At 36.7% G+C, this 16,597-nt stretch overlaps 2 pseudogenes; both read right to left on the minus strand.

The window, feature by feature from the left end:
- Positions 1-13,014: 13,014 nt before the first annotated feature.
- Positions 13,015-14,659, minus strand: LOC114029594 (annotated as a pseudogene).
- A 71-nt stretch (positions 14,660-14,730) lies between these two features.
- Positions 14,731-15,925, minus strand: LOC114029595 (annotated as a pseudogene).
- Between the last annotated feature and the right edge of the window lie 672 nt (positions 15,926-16,597).

A 16,597-nucleotide genomic window follows, 5' to 3' on the forward strand; every position in this document is an offset into this window, starting at 1 on the left:
CTACCCATAGGATAATCCCTGAAGAAGATAGTGACCCCATAATAAGTCCAGGTAAAGCCTCAGAGGAAAAAAAATGACCTGACCATAGAAACTGTAGGACTTTTTAGAGGAAATGAAATAGACACAGAATGGAAAAGCTAAGGAGGAAAAAATGGCAATGAAACCCCATGGCTTAAAAAAGTTGGTGGAAAACATCAGTCAAGAACTGAAAACCCTAAAAATTAGAATGAGCTGGATAGAAAACAATGACTCAACAACAAGAAACATAAAAATAACACTAAAAAACTGAAGGAGGAAAAAAAGGCAGAAGAAAACCTAAGAAATGTGATATTGAAAACAGCCTGGAAAATAGGTCATGGAGAGACAGTCTAAGACTTATCATATTCTCTGAACATTTTGATCAGGAAAAAAAAAGTCTGGATACCGTATTTCAGGAAATTATAAATGAAAATTTCCCAGAACTCTTGGGCTAGAAGCCAAAGTAAAAATAAAAATAACCTACTAGTCACCTCCAGAAAGAAGCCACAAAATGAAAACTTTCAGGAACATCACAGCCAAAATGCAAAGCTTCCAGGTCAAAGAAGAAAATGTTCCAAGCAAATATAAAGAAGTTCAGATATTAAGTAGCCATAATAAGGATTACACAAGACTTTACATCTGCCATTATAAAGAAAAGGAGAGCTTAGAATATGATATTCCAAAAGATAAGAGATTAAGGTTTACAGCCAAGGATAACTTAATCCAACAACACTAATTTTAAACTTACAGTAAGTGTGGATGGGGAAAACCTTTAATGAAACAGAGGATTTCCAAGTATTATTAATGAAAAAAAAACAGAAATTAGTAGACATTTAAAAATGAAAGTGTGTGCACCAAGATAAACACAGAAAGGTGCTTATAATCATATAATTAAAAGGAATATATGGGGATAAATTATTTACAAAGTAATGGAGGATAAGAAAGAAATGTCTTCTCAGAACCCTAATATATTTGAGTTAAAGTGACAGCAAGGCTATGAATGGTATTGTCCAGTTTTAATGGCTTTAAGAGAATATGAAAATATGAGGAACAAGGGACTTACTGTATAGCAAAGGAGGAAGAAGGAGGGAAATTACTATTACATAATAGAGGTGCATTAAATTAAGAGTATGTACCCATGGTGAAAGAGGTGAGGACAGATAGACATCTCATGGACCTCACTTTCATCTGAATAAGATAAAGAAAGATTAAATATAATTATACATACATAAGTAGAAATCTCAGTATAGAAATGTATCAAGCTCAAAAGGGAAATGGGGATAGGGACAATGGAGGGATAGAGAGAAATCTAAGAGGAAGGACAGGATAGATAAGGCAATAGTAATAAGTAAAATAATATCCAATGTTGGAGGGGAAAATATGAAGGGAGGATTAAAAGGAAAGGAGGGAAGAGTAAAAACCTGGGATCAGGGCAGAGTAAGGAAAAGAGCTATAAACAGAGTAGAAACAAGTTGTTTCAGTTATAAGATCATAAGTGTCAGGCAAATTCCCTCTTTTCTAGCACCTTCTTATTTATTGAGAAGGCAGTAGTAGCAAAAAAAGGGAAAAGTAAAGGGGATAAGATAGAGGGAAATATACAATTAACATTCAAAACTCTGGATGTGAATTGAATTGTCACCTATAAAATGGAGAAAGACAGCAGAATCAATTAGAAAGAGGAATCTGACAACATGTTGTTTGCACACTTGAAAAACAAAGATCCACTTAGAGCTAAAATGAAGGGCTGGAGCAAAATCTATTTTGCTTCATCTGAACTTGAAAAAACAAGGGTAGTAATCATAATAAAGCCATCATAAATATAGAAAAGATAAAAAGAGACAAGCAGGGAAATTGCATTATGTTAAAAGGTACCATAGATTAATATCAATATTTAATATATAGGCTCCTAATAACATTCAATTAAATGAGAAGTTAATTGAGTTGGAGGGGGAAAGTAAATAATACAACTATATTATTGGGAGACCTTAAGATAAACAAAAGTGAAGTTAAGGACTTTGTCACACCAATTTAGGATAGTCTTTGATAATGGTATGCATCAACACTAGGATGGGTTAGAACGATTTATTGATTCTCTCAACCAAGCACAGCTTAAGATGGTATGGACATATATAGTCAGGTATAGAGTCATATGATGTTTCCCTTACCCATACCATCCAAAGGGGTAACATGCTGTGGTTGATGGCCCAAATGAGAAATGGGATGTGTTTTCCAGGCAAAGGCCCAGAGATACTGGGGACCTAGGTTACACAGAATTTTCAGACAAAAATCCTGCTGTGGCAGCTATCACATCAATGATGGGATGATGAAGTCAGGGAGCATAGACCAATAGCAAAAGGGAGGGGTTCAAAAAAATTAACCAAGAGGGCCTGCTCAGGATGAGGAAGTTGAAATTTTAGCTATGCTACAACAGCAGGCTTCCTAAAGAGTTTTAGCAGCCAATTCTAACTAGAACCAGGTGCAGTTTAAAAGTTAAGCATACCAGAGTTGTGTTATAGGAGACAGTCCTAGGACATTAGGGCCATAGACTCCACTTTCTATCAGATATGAATAAAACTTTAGAAAAATTAAAGATAATTTAATCTCTGATGATTATTGAATGGGAATAAAAAGGAATTTGCAAACTTATGTATGTAGATCGAAAATATATATAGCTAATATATATGTATGTATATGTGTATTTGTGTGTGTGTGTGTGTGTATGCATGCAGTAAATAGAACACTGGGCCCGGAGCCAGGAAGACCTGAGCTCAAATATGGCCTAAGACATTTATTAGCTGTGTGACCCCAGGCAAGTCACTTAACCTTGTTTACCTCAGGTCCTCATCTGTAAAATGAGCTAGAGAAGGAAATGGCAAACCACTCCAATATCTTTGCCAAGAAAACCCCAAATGAGGTCATGAAGAGTCAAACGTGACTGAAATGACTGAACAACAATAACAAAGATATCTATATGGCATCTTTACAAATAAAGGCCTCAACAAAAAATGTAGAAAAGCAGAAATATTAGATACATTATTTGCTTATCACAATTCAATTAAAAATATATTCAATAAAGGGTCCTTTAAGAAAAAATTAAAGTAATAGAAGACTTGAAAATAATTCTAAAGAACTGGTGGGTCAAAGTATAAATTACAAAAATAATAGAAAATTTCATCAAAGAATATGACAATAATAAGACAACATACCAAAACATACAGGATTTACCTGATACAATTCTAAGAGGGAAATTTCTATTTCTAAATTCATTTACCAACAAAAGAGAGAAATAACAAATAAATAAATTAGGTATACAACTTAAAAAATTTCAATAACAACAAATCAAAAATCCCCAACTAAATAACAAAGTAAAGATCCAGAAAAATTAAAGAAGAGATTAATAAAATTGAAAGTAAGACTATTGAATTTATAAACAAAATAAAATAAATTGAGAAATAAAATAAGAAGGATCTTCGGGAAGAAATAATAAAATAAACAGTTAGCTATGCTCATTTTTAAAAGAGAGAGAAAAACCAAATTGTTCATATCAAAAATGAAAAGGAGAATTTGCAACAATTGAAGAGGAAATAAAATTATCGTAAACTATTTTGACAAGATATATGATTATAAAACTCACAATTTAGATAGAAGAGACATATACTTACAAAAATACAAAATATACAGATTAACAAAAGAAGAAATAGACTATTTAAATAACTTTACATTAGGGGGAAAAATGAATAAGATATAAATTAACTCCCAAAGAAAAAAAGTCTCTAGGACCAGATGGATTCACAAGTGAACTCTATCAAAAACGTTCAAAAAACAATTAATTTGAATACTACATAAAATGTTTGCAATAATAAGAAAAGAAGGGACCTTTTTGATATATTTATATGCTATAAATATAGTTTTGATGCCTAAAGTTGGGAGAGATGAAGCAGACGGGGGAAAATAACTATGGACTAATATCCCTAGTTAATATGGATATAAAAAATAAACAAAATATTAACCAAAAGGCTAAACTAACATATTAGAAAAATTATATACCATAATCAGATTGGCTTTATAACACGTATCCATGATTGGTTCAATATAAGGAATACTATAAATATAATAAACCATGTTAAAAATGTAAATAGATGCTAAAAAAACTTTTGACAAAATCAAATACTCATTTCTTTTTTAAAATTCTAGAAATCATATGAATAAATAAGCCTTTCCTTAATATAACAAACAGTATTTCTCTAAATCCAAGAGCACACATTAAATATGATGAAAAAAAGTTACCTTTTCCAATAAGATCAAAGGTAAAGCAAGAATGCCCATTATTATCTGTACTTTTTAATATGACACAAGAAATGCTAGCTGTAGCAATAAGACAAAGAAAGGAAATTGAAGGAATAAGCCGAGTCAAGGAGAAAACAAATTTATTGAGTTTTGCAGATGATATGATGGTGTATTTAGTGTCTCAAGTAAATTTAATAAAGGTAGACTGAGGTACAGACTCCAAGCAAGATCAGTTTATTAACAATGACACATATAACGGTTAACAAAGTGGGTCACAGAGGCAGCTAGGTGGAGCAGTCGATAGAGCGCTGGCCCTGAAGTCAGGAGGACCTAAGTTCAAATTCGGCCTCAGACCAAACACTTGACACTTACCAGCTGTGTGACCCTGGGCAAGTCACTTAACCCCAATTGCCTTAAAAAAAAGAAAAAAGAAAAAGAACAAAGTAAGTCACACTGGCAACCTCAGCAAAGCCAGTGACCACAAGAGAAGGAGAGGACCTTCTTTATTGACACACAACAAAAAAGAGGTCTTGGTAGGCATGAAGAAAAGATCATAGGCTGTAGGGTTGGGGCACGAACATTACGATTGGCTATACTGAGGAAAACAGGCTGACATTCAGGTTAGGCTAATCATGCTCCTCTCTAATAATTAAGGAATGTTAATTGTTTTATGGATATCATTTGCATCTGTTAGTCTTTGCTAAGACATCACAACTAATAGAATCCTGTCTCCTTAGAAGACATAAAAACTCCCATAACTACACAAAAACAGGAAAGGAAAGATGACATATCTTTTGGGGATGGTAATGTTGTGAGACTTAACAAACAAATATACAGAAAGTATCCCAAAGGATACCAGTATGAGAGATAACAACTTTTATTTTAAACTAACTTTAAGCTAACTCAGAGGGAGAGCTGAATTCTTGACCTCAACTCAAGAATATAGCAAGGTGGCTTTAGACAGACTCAATTATAAAATCAATACAGCATAAAATCAATTACATTGTAGAGTCAATACAGTAGAAATCTATACAGTAGAAACTAGAGGAATTATTAATTTTTCTATTTTCATTAGATAACTCTAGACAGTCACCTAAAAATTAATTGAAATAACTTCCACAAAGTTGCAGGATATAAGATAAATACATATAAATCATTAGCCTTCCTAAATATAATACATAAAACCAGCCAGAAGAGCTAGAAAAAGAATTGCCATTCAAAATAACTATATGTAAGTTATACATACATACATAATTATATACATATAACTATACATACATAATTACACATAAACTGTAAAAGAGTGCATCTTCCAAGATACACCCAGGAACTATATGAATCTAACCATAAAATGCCCTTTGTAGAAATAAAGACAGAAATAAATAATTGGAGAAAAAAAATCATTATTCATGGCTAGATTAAGATAATATAATAAAAATGATAATAATATCCTGGTTAATTTACTTAGTGTTATGCCAATCAAACTCCCAAAAGAATATTTTATAGGACTATAAAAATAATAACAAAATTCATATTGTGGGGAAAGCTAGGTGGTGCAGTGGATAGAGCTCCAGCCTTGGAGTCAAGACGACCTGAGTTCAAATCTGGCTTCAGACACCTGACACTTACTAGCTGTGTGACCCTGGGCACATCACTTAACCCCAATTGCCTCAACAAAAAGAAAAAAAAAATTCATATGGAGGAGCAAAAGGTCAAGAATCTCAAGGGTAATAATGAAAAAAGTGAGAAGGAAATGGAGGTAGGGGGTGGCCTTCAAAACCAGATCTTAAACTGTACTTGAAAACAGCAATCATTCAAAAGGATTTGGTGATGGTTTAAAGGAAAAAAAGAGAGAGGTTGATCAGTAGGACAGATTAGGTACACACTGGTTATCTGATTGGTTGTTGTCCTTCATTCTCAAAGAGGACCAAAATGTCATCACTATGTTGGAGTTAAGGTATAGTGTGTCCAACTGTGGCTGATCAGACCAATATAAGCTCAGAAGGCTCTACCACAGGTTGAGCACAAATAGTCCACGTGAACATTTGGAGTGGAGAAGTCTCTAAATTTGTTTATCTCACATTTCTTTTGAGCTGCTGCAATTCTGCCTCATTCATAGAGAACACTACCTTCTTGGATTTGGGTAGGCCACGCTAGACAATCCTTTGCCAGTGTTCCCATGTCACAGAATTGATTCCAAAGTTCTTTGGAGAGACCTTGAGAGTGCCCTTGTATTGTTTCTTTGACCTCCATGTAAGCACTTGCCTTGTATGAGTTCTCCATAAACTAGTCTTTTAGGCAAACCTACATTTGACCAGCCCATCCGAATTGTGCGCTCAGCAGTACAGTTTGAATGCTTGGCAATTTAGCTCAAAAAAGGACCTCAGTGTCCAGGACCTTATCTTGCCAGGTGATCATCAAACTCTTCCTAAGATAATTCAAGTGATTCAGTTTCATTGGCGAGGCAATGGTATACTGTCCAGGTTTCACAAGGAGACAACAATGAGTTCAGTATAATAGCCATGTAAACCTTCAGCTTGGTAGGCAGTCTAATACCTCTTCTCTCCCACACTTTCCTTTGGATCCTCCCAAACACTGAGCTAGGTCTGGCAATGCGTGCTTCAACCTCATCATCTTTGTGCACATCCCAGGAAAGTATACTGCCAAGGTACACATCATACAGAAGCAAACACACATTAGCATTTGATAGACGCAAAGATCCCAGTCACTAGGGAAAGTTTTCACTATTCAACAAAAACTTCTGGGAAAACTGGACAGCGTCTGATAGAAATTAGGTTCCAATAACTACTACATCATATACCAGCATAACTTTCAAATTGATACATGATGCAAAGTTATATCATAAACAAATTAGAGGAACAAGGAAGAAATTACCTTTACAATCTATGGATAGAGGAAGAATTCATGACTAAGCAAGTGATAGGATTATATAAGATAAAATGGACAATTTTATCATATAAAACTTAAAAGTTTTTCCACTAACAAATGTAATGCAATAAAAATTAGAAGGGAAACAGGTAAGTGGGGGAAAAAACTATTTGCAACAAGTTTCTCTGTTAAAGTCTCATTTAATTTTTTTTACAATTTATTTTCCTTCTCCACTTCTCCTCTCCCATTTATTGAGAATGCAAGAAACAGAAAGGCCATTACAAATATGTAGAGTCATGCAAAACAAATTACTACATTTAGTCATGTTCAAAAAAAGAAAGAAAGAAGAAAATATACTTCACTCTGGGTCCATCAACTCTCTATTTGGAGGTAGATAGCATGTTTCCTTATCAGTCCTTCAGAATTATGGTGGGTTATTATTTTGGTCAGAATTACTACATCTTTTGAAGTTGATTATAATATTACTATTACTCTATAAATTGTTCTCCTTGTTCTACTCTCTTCACTTTGTAAAAGTTCATAGATGTCTTCCCAGGTTTTTCTGAAACCATCCTCTCCATCATTTCTTACATTACAATTGTATTTCATCACAGTCATATACCACAACTTGTCCAACCATTTCCAATTGATGGGCATCACCTCAGTTTCCAATTCTTTGCCACCACTATAAGAGCTTCTATAAATATTTTTGTACCTATGGGTCATTTTCTTTTTTCTTTGATCTCTTTGGGATATAGACTTCATAATAATATCTCTGGGTCAAAGAGTATGCACAGTTTAATAGCTTTTTGGGTTTAGTTCCAAATTGTTCTCCAGAATAATCGAACCAGTTCACAGCTCTACCAACTGTACATCAGTCTACTTATTTTTCCACATCCCAGTCTACATTTGTCATTTTCCTTTTCTATTATCTGAGCCAATCTGATGGGTGTGAGGTGGTACCTCAGGTTGTTTTAATTTGCACTTTTCTAATTACTAGTGATTTAAAGAATTTTTTATATGGCTATTGATAATTTATGTTTCTTCCTCTGAAAACAGCCTGTTCATATCCTTTAATCATTTATCAATAGGTCTTATTTAACTGCACTAAGACTTTTGGAATACCATGTACAGGAAACTAATTCAAATTTATAAGACTAAAAGCCATTGCATAATAAATAAATGGTTAAAGAATATGAACAGGCAATTTTCAAAGGAAGAAATACAAGTAATCTAAATCACTAACACTTAAGGAAATACAAAATAAAGCAACTTTGAGGCTTCACTTCACCTCTATCAGACTGGCAAATATAACAAAAGAGAAAAAAATGACAAATATTTAACGGGCTATGGGAAAACAGATACACTAGTATACTGTTGATGGTGCCATGAATTGGTCTACCCATTATAGAAAGCAATTTGGAACTATGCCCAAAAAGTTATTAAGTTGTGCATACCCTTTGACCCAGAGATACCGCAATGAAGTCCATATTACAAAGAAATCAAAGAAAGTAGGAAAGGATCTACATGCACAAAAAATATTTATAGCAGCTCTTTTCATTTTGCCCAAAAAACAGAAACTAAAGGTTAATTCTCCTTTTGGGGAATGAACAAACAAATTGTGGCATATGGACATAATGAAATATTATTATGCCATAATAAATAATGAAATGGACAATTTCCTAGGAAACTTGTAAGACTTTTATGAACTGATGTAGAGCAAAGTGAACTGAAATAGAACAATTTCTACAATTACATTACAGAGAAAAATAATTTTGAAAGACTTTAGAATTCTGATCAATATCATAATAAACCATAAGTCTATAAGAATGATGATGAAACATGCTGCTCGGCTCCCAATAAATGGTGATGAACTTAAAATACAGAATGAGACATTCATTTTTAGACATGGCTAATGTAGGAATTTGTTTTGCCGGACCATGAAAATACACATTAAAAGATTTTTTTTTAATTTGATCAATGGAGGGGTGTAGCTAATGGAAGGAAAAATTCATATGAAATACTTGTCACTTAAAAAACAAAAAACAATTTTGAAAAGACCGTAAACTTGTCTGAAAATTTTTGCAAAGACAGCAGATGGGTGATTATGAATAGTGCTATTTCATAAAGCACAGAGAAGTGGCAGAGGCCCAAAAAACAGTTTAAACAAAGATTGGCAAGATGTCTAGTTGAACAAAGTCATCCCAAGGGCATTTAAGCATGAAAATGGAAGGAAGATGACAGAGTGAAAAAAAGATTTGCAGAAGTCATTTAAACAAAGTTCTCCATCAAGGACAGTAGAACCACTATAGTACAATTCTAGAAGTTCTTATAGAGGGAGGAAGAAATCAAACTAAATAGAACAGAGGCAGGAAAAGCAGCCAGATTTGACCAATTCTGTATAGAGCAAATCCATAATAGAAGTAACACAATTGTGAGAGAGTTTTGAGGTCAATATATAAAGCGTCTGAACAAGGAGGGATATTTTCCATATCAAAGGTGTGGGGAAAAATATAACATCATTAAGAAAAGCTATCAAGAGAACATCATTAACTGCCCCCAATCCTTACTCTCGTGTCTATACAAAAGTGTTATGAAAGTCATTTATACATGAATTAAGGGAATAATAATAATAGATAACAACTACATAGCACTTACTATATGCCAGACACCATACTAAGTGCTTTACAGTTACGAACTCATTTGATCTTCACAACACCCCCTGAAAGGTAGATGCTATTATTATCCCCATTTCACAGATGAGAAACTGAGGAAGTGGTGAAGTGACTTGCCCAGGTCATATACCTAGTAAACAGCTGAAACCAAATTTGAACATAAGTCTTCCTGACTCTTAACCCAGTGCTCTATCCCACTGTGCAACTTAGCTGCCCCAAGATCCCACAGTGCTTATTCTTTGATGATAACTTAAAAACATCTGATTCAGTAGAAAGAAACAACAACTTACAGACTCCTTTACAACAAGGTGCCTCCCACCGAAATATCAAAATCATTTAGAACTTCTTAGAAGATGTAAAAACAAAAATAACCTGTTCACCATTCTGAGACAGCTGAACAAACAGAGGAAAGCGCCTCAGGAACAGAGTGTACTTCCAGGGTGAGTAGGCTGCTGTGGCATGGTGGAGAAAGTCCAGAAAGTCAGGAGGGGAGCCCAGAGAGGAATAAGCCTGTCAGAAGTTGTCTTTGTAGATTTGTCAGAGTAGAGTGAGCCAGGGAGAGAGAAAAAGACCTTGTTAGGTCTTGTACACAGCCACATGAGGCCAGAGTCTTCAGGTGTCATTATTATTTGATTATATAAATTATATAAGTGTCGTTTTTTAAATCTTGTATAAGGGAGAGGGAAGGACTGATAAAATCACTGGGGAAAAGGTATGATTGTACTTAAGAAGGAAACAATCATCTCCTGCTGCCAAGTTCAAACACCTTTCTCTTAGTGAATCAGAAAGGGAACCCTCAGTGGCTGACTGGTGATTCGCAAAAGACGGTTTTAGAGTTCAAGGCAGTCAAAGGGAAAGATTAAAAAAAAAACCCAGTTCCTCACCTCTGGAGGGGGAGGTGCGATGGTATCTAGCCACAGAAAGAGATATCCCTTTGAGAAGTTAGATTCTGAGGACTAATTGAGTAAGACACACTGCCCAGGCAGACACAGACACAGAGAGACAGTCACCAGAGGCCAGAAACAGCTTCAAGAAGCATAGTAATTGGCAGGAGAAAAGACAACCAGTCAGCTACGAACTAGAGAATCACTGTGCCCAGTGAGAAACGGAGCCTAGAAACCCAACTAAGCAACCCACCCATTAGAGATGCTGTACTCGGAGGGGGAGGTGGGGGGGGGGGAGCTTTGTAAAAGACTCCACAGGAGGGAAAGGACTTTCATGCCTTGTAATACCAAAGTACTGAATAACTATGCAGAGATCCCAGAATGCACCATCGCTTCAAATAATTTACAGAACACAAACAGTTCCTTGTCTGGACCCTTGTATGTTCTGACAAGTACCTCCCTTCTTCCCCAAATCTCCCAGAGCATTTTTGTGGAGTGGGGCAATCGGGGCTTAAGTGACTTACCCAGGGTCACACAGCTAGTAAGTGTCAAGTGTCTGAGGTCATATTTGAACTCAGGTCCTCCTGACTCCCAGGCCAAAGCTCTATCCACTGTGCCACCTAGCTGCCCCTATCCCAGGGCATCTTAAAGAGCACACTCAATATCCTTGTCCCTCTGTATATTCAAATACCTCATTATATGATTCCCCCAAAGGCATCTAAGTCCATCATTTCACACCAGCATTCCAACATCTGCACCAACATAGAGCTAATTTTAGCTTAACTTCTTATCACAGTATACCCAGCCATGCAACAGATTTCAGAATTTAAGCACACAATCCTATAGCCATGCAACTGTTATAATAAAATAACTAATCTGGTTTGTCAAAGTCACAATAGAATATCTTATTGTCCATAGCATAGGAAAGGTGAAAAAAAAACCTACAGCTATGCACACATTCATGCATATATATGTATGTGTATTGTACATCTGTGTGTATATATATACAAAACATGTGTATCAATATATTTGTGCATGTGTATATTGTATATACGCATGTGTCTGTGTATATGTACACATGCAGTACGTATATGTCTGCGTGTATACATACAAGAGGCTGACAAGAGTCAGCTAGAAATAGTGTTGGGTTTTTTTGGTTTTTATTTTGCCTTGGTACCTTTTAGTCTTTTGTCTCTCTTGCTTAAAAGCAACAAAGAACACAATATTTGTCTTTATGTGCAGAGTCTGCAGGCAGGGAATGATCTTTGTTACAAAGAGAACCTATAGGGGTAGCTAGGTGACACAGTGGATAGAGCACCGGCCCTGGAGTTAGGAAAACCTGAGTTCAAATCTGGCCTCAAACACATAACACTTACAAGCTGTGTGACTCTGGGCAAGTCACTTAACCCCAAGTGCCTTGCCAAGAAAAAAAGAGAGAGAGAGAGAGAACCTATAGCAAGCTTTTAAGGTCACTAAGTAACATGGCAGAGAAATCTCGAGTCTGAAGAGTCTGAAATGAGATTTCTACAGCCAACAACCAACTTGACTCAAGAGTCCTCCATTTTCTCTTTTTCTTTTTTGTTTTGTTTTTTTAGTCAATTGGGGTTAAGTGACTTGCCCAGGGACACACACTAAGTGTCAAGTGTTTGGTCTGAGGCCAGATTTGAACTCAAGTCCTCCTGACATCAGGGCCCGTGCTCTATCCACTGTGCCACCTACCTGCCCCAATTTTCTATTTTTCTTAATAGCAAGTTGCTACACATTCTAAACCTTTGGCTCTCAATTTTTTTCAGTCCCAAATGAGCCATTTTACAAGGCAACAAGACCAAACTGGAAACAAGACCAAAAAAATTTCATGAGATTAAATGGAAAGAACAATGTTTTTTGGATAAAAAACAGTGAAGAAACTCACATGCAAATGAAAATGGAGGGCAAAAACAAAAGTATTGACCTCACTACACCACCAACATTAAGACACTAACAGATAAACCTTTCAACCACCTGGACCCTTGCTATGGACCACCCTTTGGTAAGCATCCTCAAGGTGAGATTCCAAAGTTCTTTGATTGTATATGGTTTTACGTGATTGATTTATATGTTATAGTCTGGATTTCTTTAATTAGATGAAACATTCATTTCATAGCTACCATTGTTGCCTGAATAGAACATTGGGAAATTGTAAAATTGTAAAAACTTTGCAGGTAGGATTTTTATTAATGCTATTTTACTTTTAAAATGAAAATGTCCAGTTATAAAACTATTCATAACAATGGCTGTGGTGGACACACAGGGCAGTCCTCTCCAGATGTGTCCTTCTCTGGTTTGCTTCTGCAAGGGGAAAAGAACAAATTCTCTACTTGAGTCAAGAATTTTTCAGCAATGTGGCAGTTGGTTACTTCATGCAGTCTTCCTCAGACACACTAAGAGTTTCTGTAAACAAATCAGGTCAGAATCTCAGTGAAATATTTTATCCAAAGGCACACCTTTAGGAGATAGCCAGTATTTTTCAATCATCTATCTTGTTTCTTTCAAACACTAATTTCCGTTGAGGTACTCCCAACTTTTGTTGTACTTCAAATTTGTAATGTACAGAGTAGGAACCACCTGAACTATTTTCATCACTCATAACCAAGCAGGTAATTTGGGTGTGTGGTAAAGGGTCGTTTCGATCATATGGGCAAATGATCATCCCAATGAACATTGTTCTACCTCTGGAAAAAGAATTCTGGAAATTGGCCCAAGTGTCTATATCCCAGAGTTAATATCAAAGGTAGCATGAGAGGGGTACCATCCAATCACACTGTAATCTCTGGAAGCCAAGGTTTCTGAAGTTTGGGTTTGGGATACAAGGTCCATCTCAAACCGTAGTCCTTTGCTTAAACTATTACAAGGCTCAATTGCACAGATATCAACTACCCTATCAACTTCAGAGTATCTTCCTCCTAAGAGAGACCAATTACTTCTGCCATAGAAATATAAGCATGCAAATCCATTATTAAAAGTGTTTCTGGGGGCAGCTAGGTGGCACAGTGGATAGAGCACTGGCCCTGGAGGGGCCCTGGTCAAGAGGACCTGAATTCAAATCCGACCTCAGACACATAACACTTACTAGCTATGTGACTCTGGGCAAGTCACTTAATCCCAATTGCCTTAAAAAAAAAAAAAAGTGTTTCTGAAGCCAGTTACACCTGAAATTTGCTTCACCGAAGAAACTTTAATGAATCAGCCAAAAGGGGCCAAAGGAGCTTTTGAGTTGCCTGGGCACTTTGGGAGATTTCATGGGTTTGTTTTTTCCTTCTTCCCTTCTTCTGGCTAACTCCTCAGCTGAGAGATACTCAAATGTCTGTCCTTCTAAGTCCCTTGCATCACACCAGTTCCCGCATGAGTCTCCTATTTGTTACCTGGGCATCAATGGTCTAGCTAAGCTAGCTGATACACTTCTGCATCTCTTCCTTCCCTGACTCATGTATTATCAGTTGGCTGAGGTCTTTTATACAAAGCCTGCTCACATCAAAAACTGATCATCTCTATTAACTCCAGGTATGTGCTATCCATCCAATACGGTTAACATTACCACAGCTCTTCAGTCCTGGACGTGCTGAGGTCTTATTCAAATACTTCCGGTTGCATCTTTCCCACTGGTTCAAAATGTAATTCCTAATCTTCAAATATCATTCTGCTGTCTTGGTCTGGCGGCCCTCAACAAACTCATGGATGGCTTGCTTCTCTTCCTCCTGAAAGGCACTTTTGTTAACTTCTGCCTCCTGTTTAGGCCATTTGAGCTCCTCCCCATTCCCCTGGTTTAATCTCATCTCCTTGGTAGGAAGGATGAAAAAGCATGTCACTATCAATGACATCCTTTTACCCTCCGCCAGGCTCCAGATGAAGCTCGGCATCCCCCAACATTCCTCTTCCATCCTGCTTGGCACTTCCTTTGATACCAAGGTTAGATGTCTAATTGAGTGACCAATCAGAGCTCACACCATTGCTGCTGGACTTCTGCAAGCAGGAAGCAATTCCCAAGGCAGAGAGCACTTCCCTACAGCCTTCTGAAGGGCTATGAAGGTCCCTCCCGGGAGTTGCAGAAATGGCACAGTCTTGTCCCTTAGGAGGAGTGAGTGCTTGGGGACCATTTTATGGTTTGTATTATTGAGAACATCAAATAAAAGAATATTACTTGGATTCCTTAGAGGGATGTGAAAAAATTCATCTGATTCATCAGTGACATTCACTTCTTTGTCATCAGATAATGTCTCAATTTTTACAGCACTCGGGTTAGGTTCAGTACACCCTCATAAGCCTAATGAGGACCAGGACTTCTCCCCTGAAAGTTCATCTAAGGCCTGAAGATAACTGCTGCTCTTCTGTTTGGGCAGGCCTTTTTCCAGACCATTTAATTTGTCTTGTTAAAGTAGTCTGGTGTAACTCTTGTAGAACAGTGCAGGTACCAATTAGTTTTGCAATTTTTTTTCCACCTCCAGACAAACTTGTCCAGAGCTGTTCAAATAGCTCTTTTTCTCCCATCATCCACTTAACTGGATGACTGGCCGGTTTTATAAACTACTAGAATCTTGAGTTTTCCTGATTTTTTTTTAACTTTTCATGTACTTTTTAATTACTTTCCTTTTTGATCAAGTCAGAGTTTGTCTGGAAGCGATTCGTTAAACATAAAATATTCTTCCAATAACATTTTCTTGATGACAGCCCTGTTCTCAGCACTCTTATCTAGAGTCAAAGGAATGAGGACATTATCGGTTCTCCAGGTTGAATCAAGATAGTGATCTTGCTGTAAACCAGATGTTATATTTTCATTGCCTTTGCATACAGGAGGAACCACTGCCTCTGTTTCTCCCTCAATATCCACATCCACCTCTCAGCCATCGTGATCATAATCATGACTTGATGCCCAGAGACAAATTTTTCAAATGGGGAGAGGATAACAGGGCTTTTACACATATGCAGAATGTTTTAGATGGTATCTCTTCACATGGAGGGGCTGGGGACCTTGCTTCTAGCAGATACACTGACATGTATGGGAGGTGCCTTAAAGGGTATATAATATGGCTGGTTCTGGTCCGCTAACCACAAGATGACTGGGAGACTCTTTGATTGTTTTCAGAGGCACAGCATCTCTTGCATTACCTCTTCAGGTTGCTCTATTCCTAGTGTCATGAATCTTTTCCTCTAGGTGCCCGGAAAGAGACCATGATATAAGAGGAGAGGCTTTGGAGATTTCTCCCTTTTGAGGTCATGTGGTCCCAAAAAATGGACCTTGATTCTTGGTGTCTGTATTTGTTTTTGGTTTTTTGGTGTTCCGGTGGTGTTCCGGTGTTCCGGTGTTCCGGTGTTCCAGTGTTCCAGGCCAAGTTTTGCACCCAGCCCAGCATGGCTACCACAAAAAGCAAGAAGCAACCTTTGGGATGACCCAGACCAGCAACTGCAAAGACAAGACCTTGGCCAACAGAGATGCTGTTTTTGGGTATGAACTTGGTGAAACCAATGCTGTATAAGAGTTGAGCTAAGTTGAAAAGATCCCACCCCAGAGAAAAGGTAGTATATAAAGGAGAATATGCCCCTGAGGTATTGGGGGAAATGCTTATACTATATTTTTGCTATATCTTCAAAGTAAATACACCTTTGTAAAAGTTAATCAATATTAAGTGATTAAGAAATGGAAAAAGTCAATATTGAAGGGGTTGTGGAAAGATAGGCGCACTAGTGCATAATTGGTGGAGTTATAAATGAGCATGATCATTTTGGAAAATAATTTGGAATTATGCAAATAAAATGACAAAAGTGACCATACCCTTTGACCCAGAGGTTTCACTTCTAGGCACATATCCC

Source organism: Vombatus ursinus, unplaced genomic scaffold, assembly GCF_900497805.2.
Source record: "Vombatus ursinus unplaced genomic scaffold, bare-nosed wombat genome assembly UNPS02014935.1, whole genome shotgun sequence".
NCBI lineage: Eukaryota > Metazoa > Chordata > Mammalia > Diprotodontia > Vombatidae > Vombatus > Vombatus ursinus.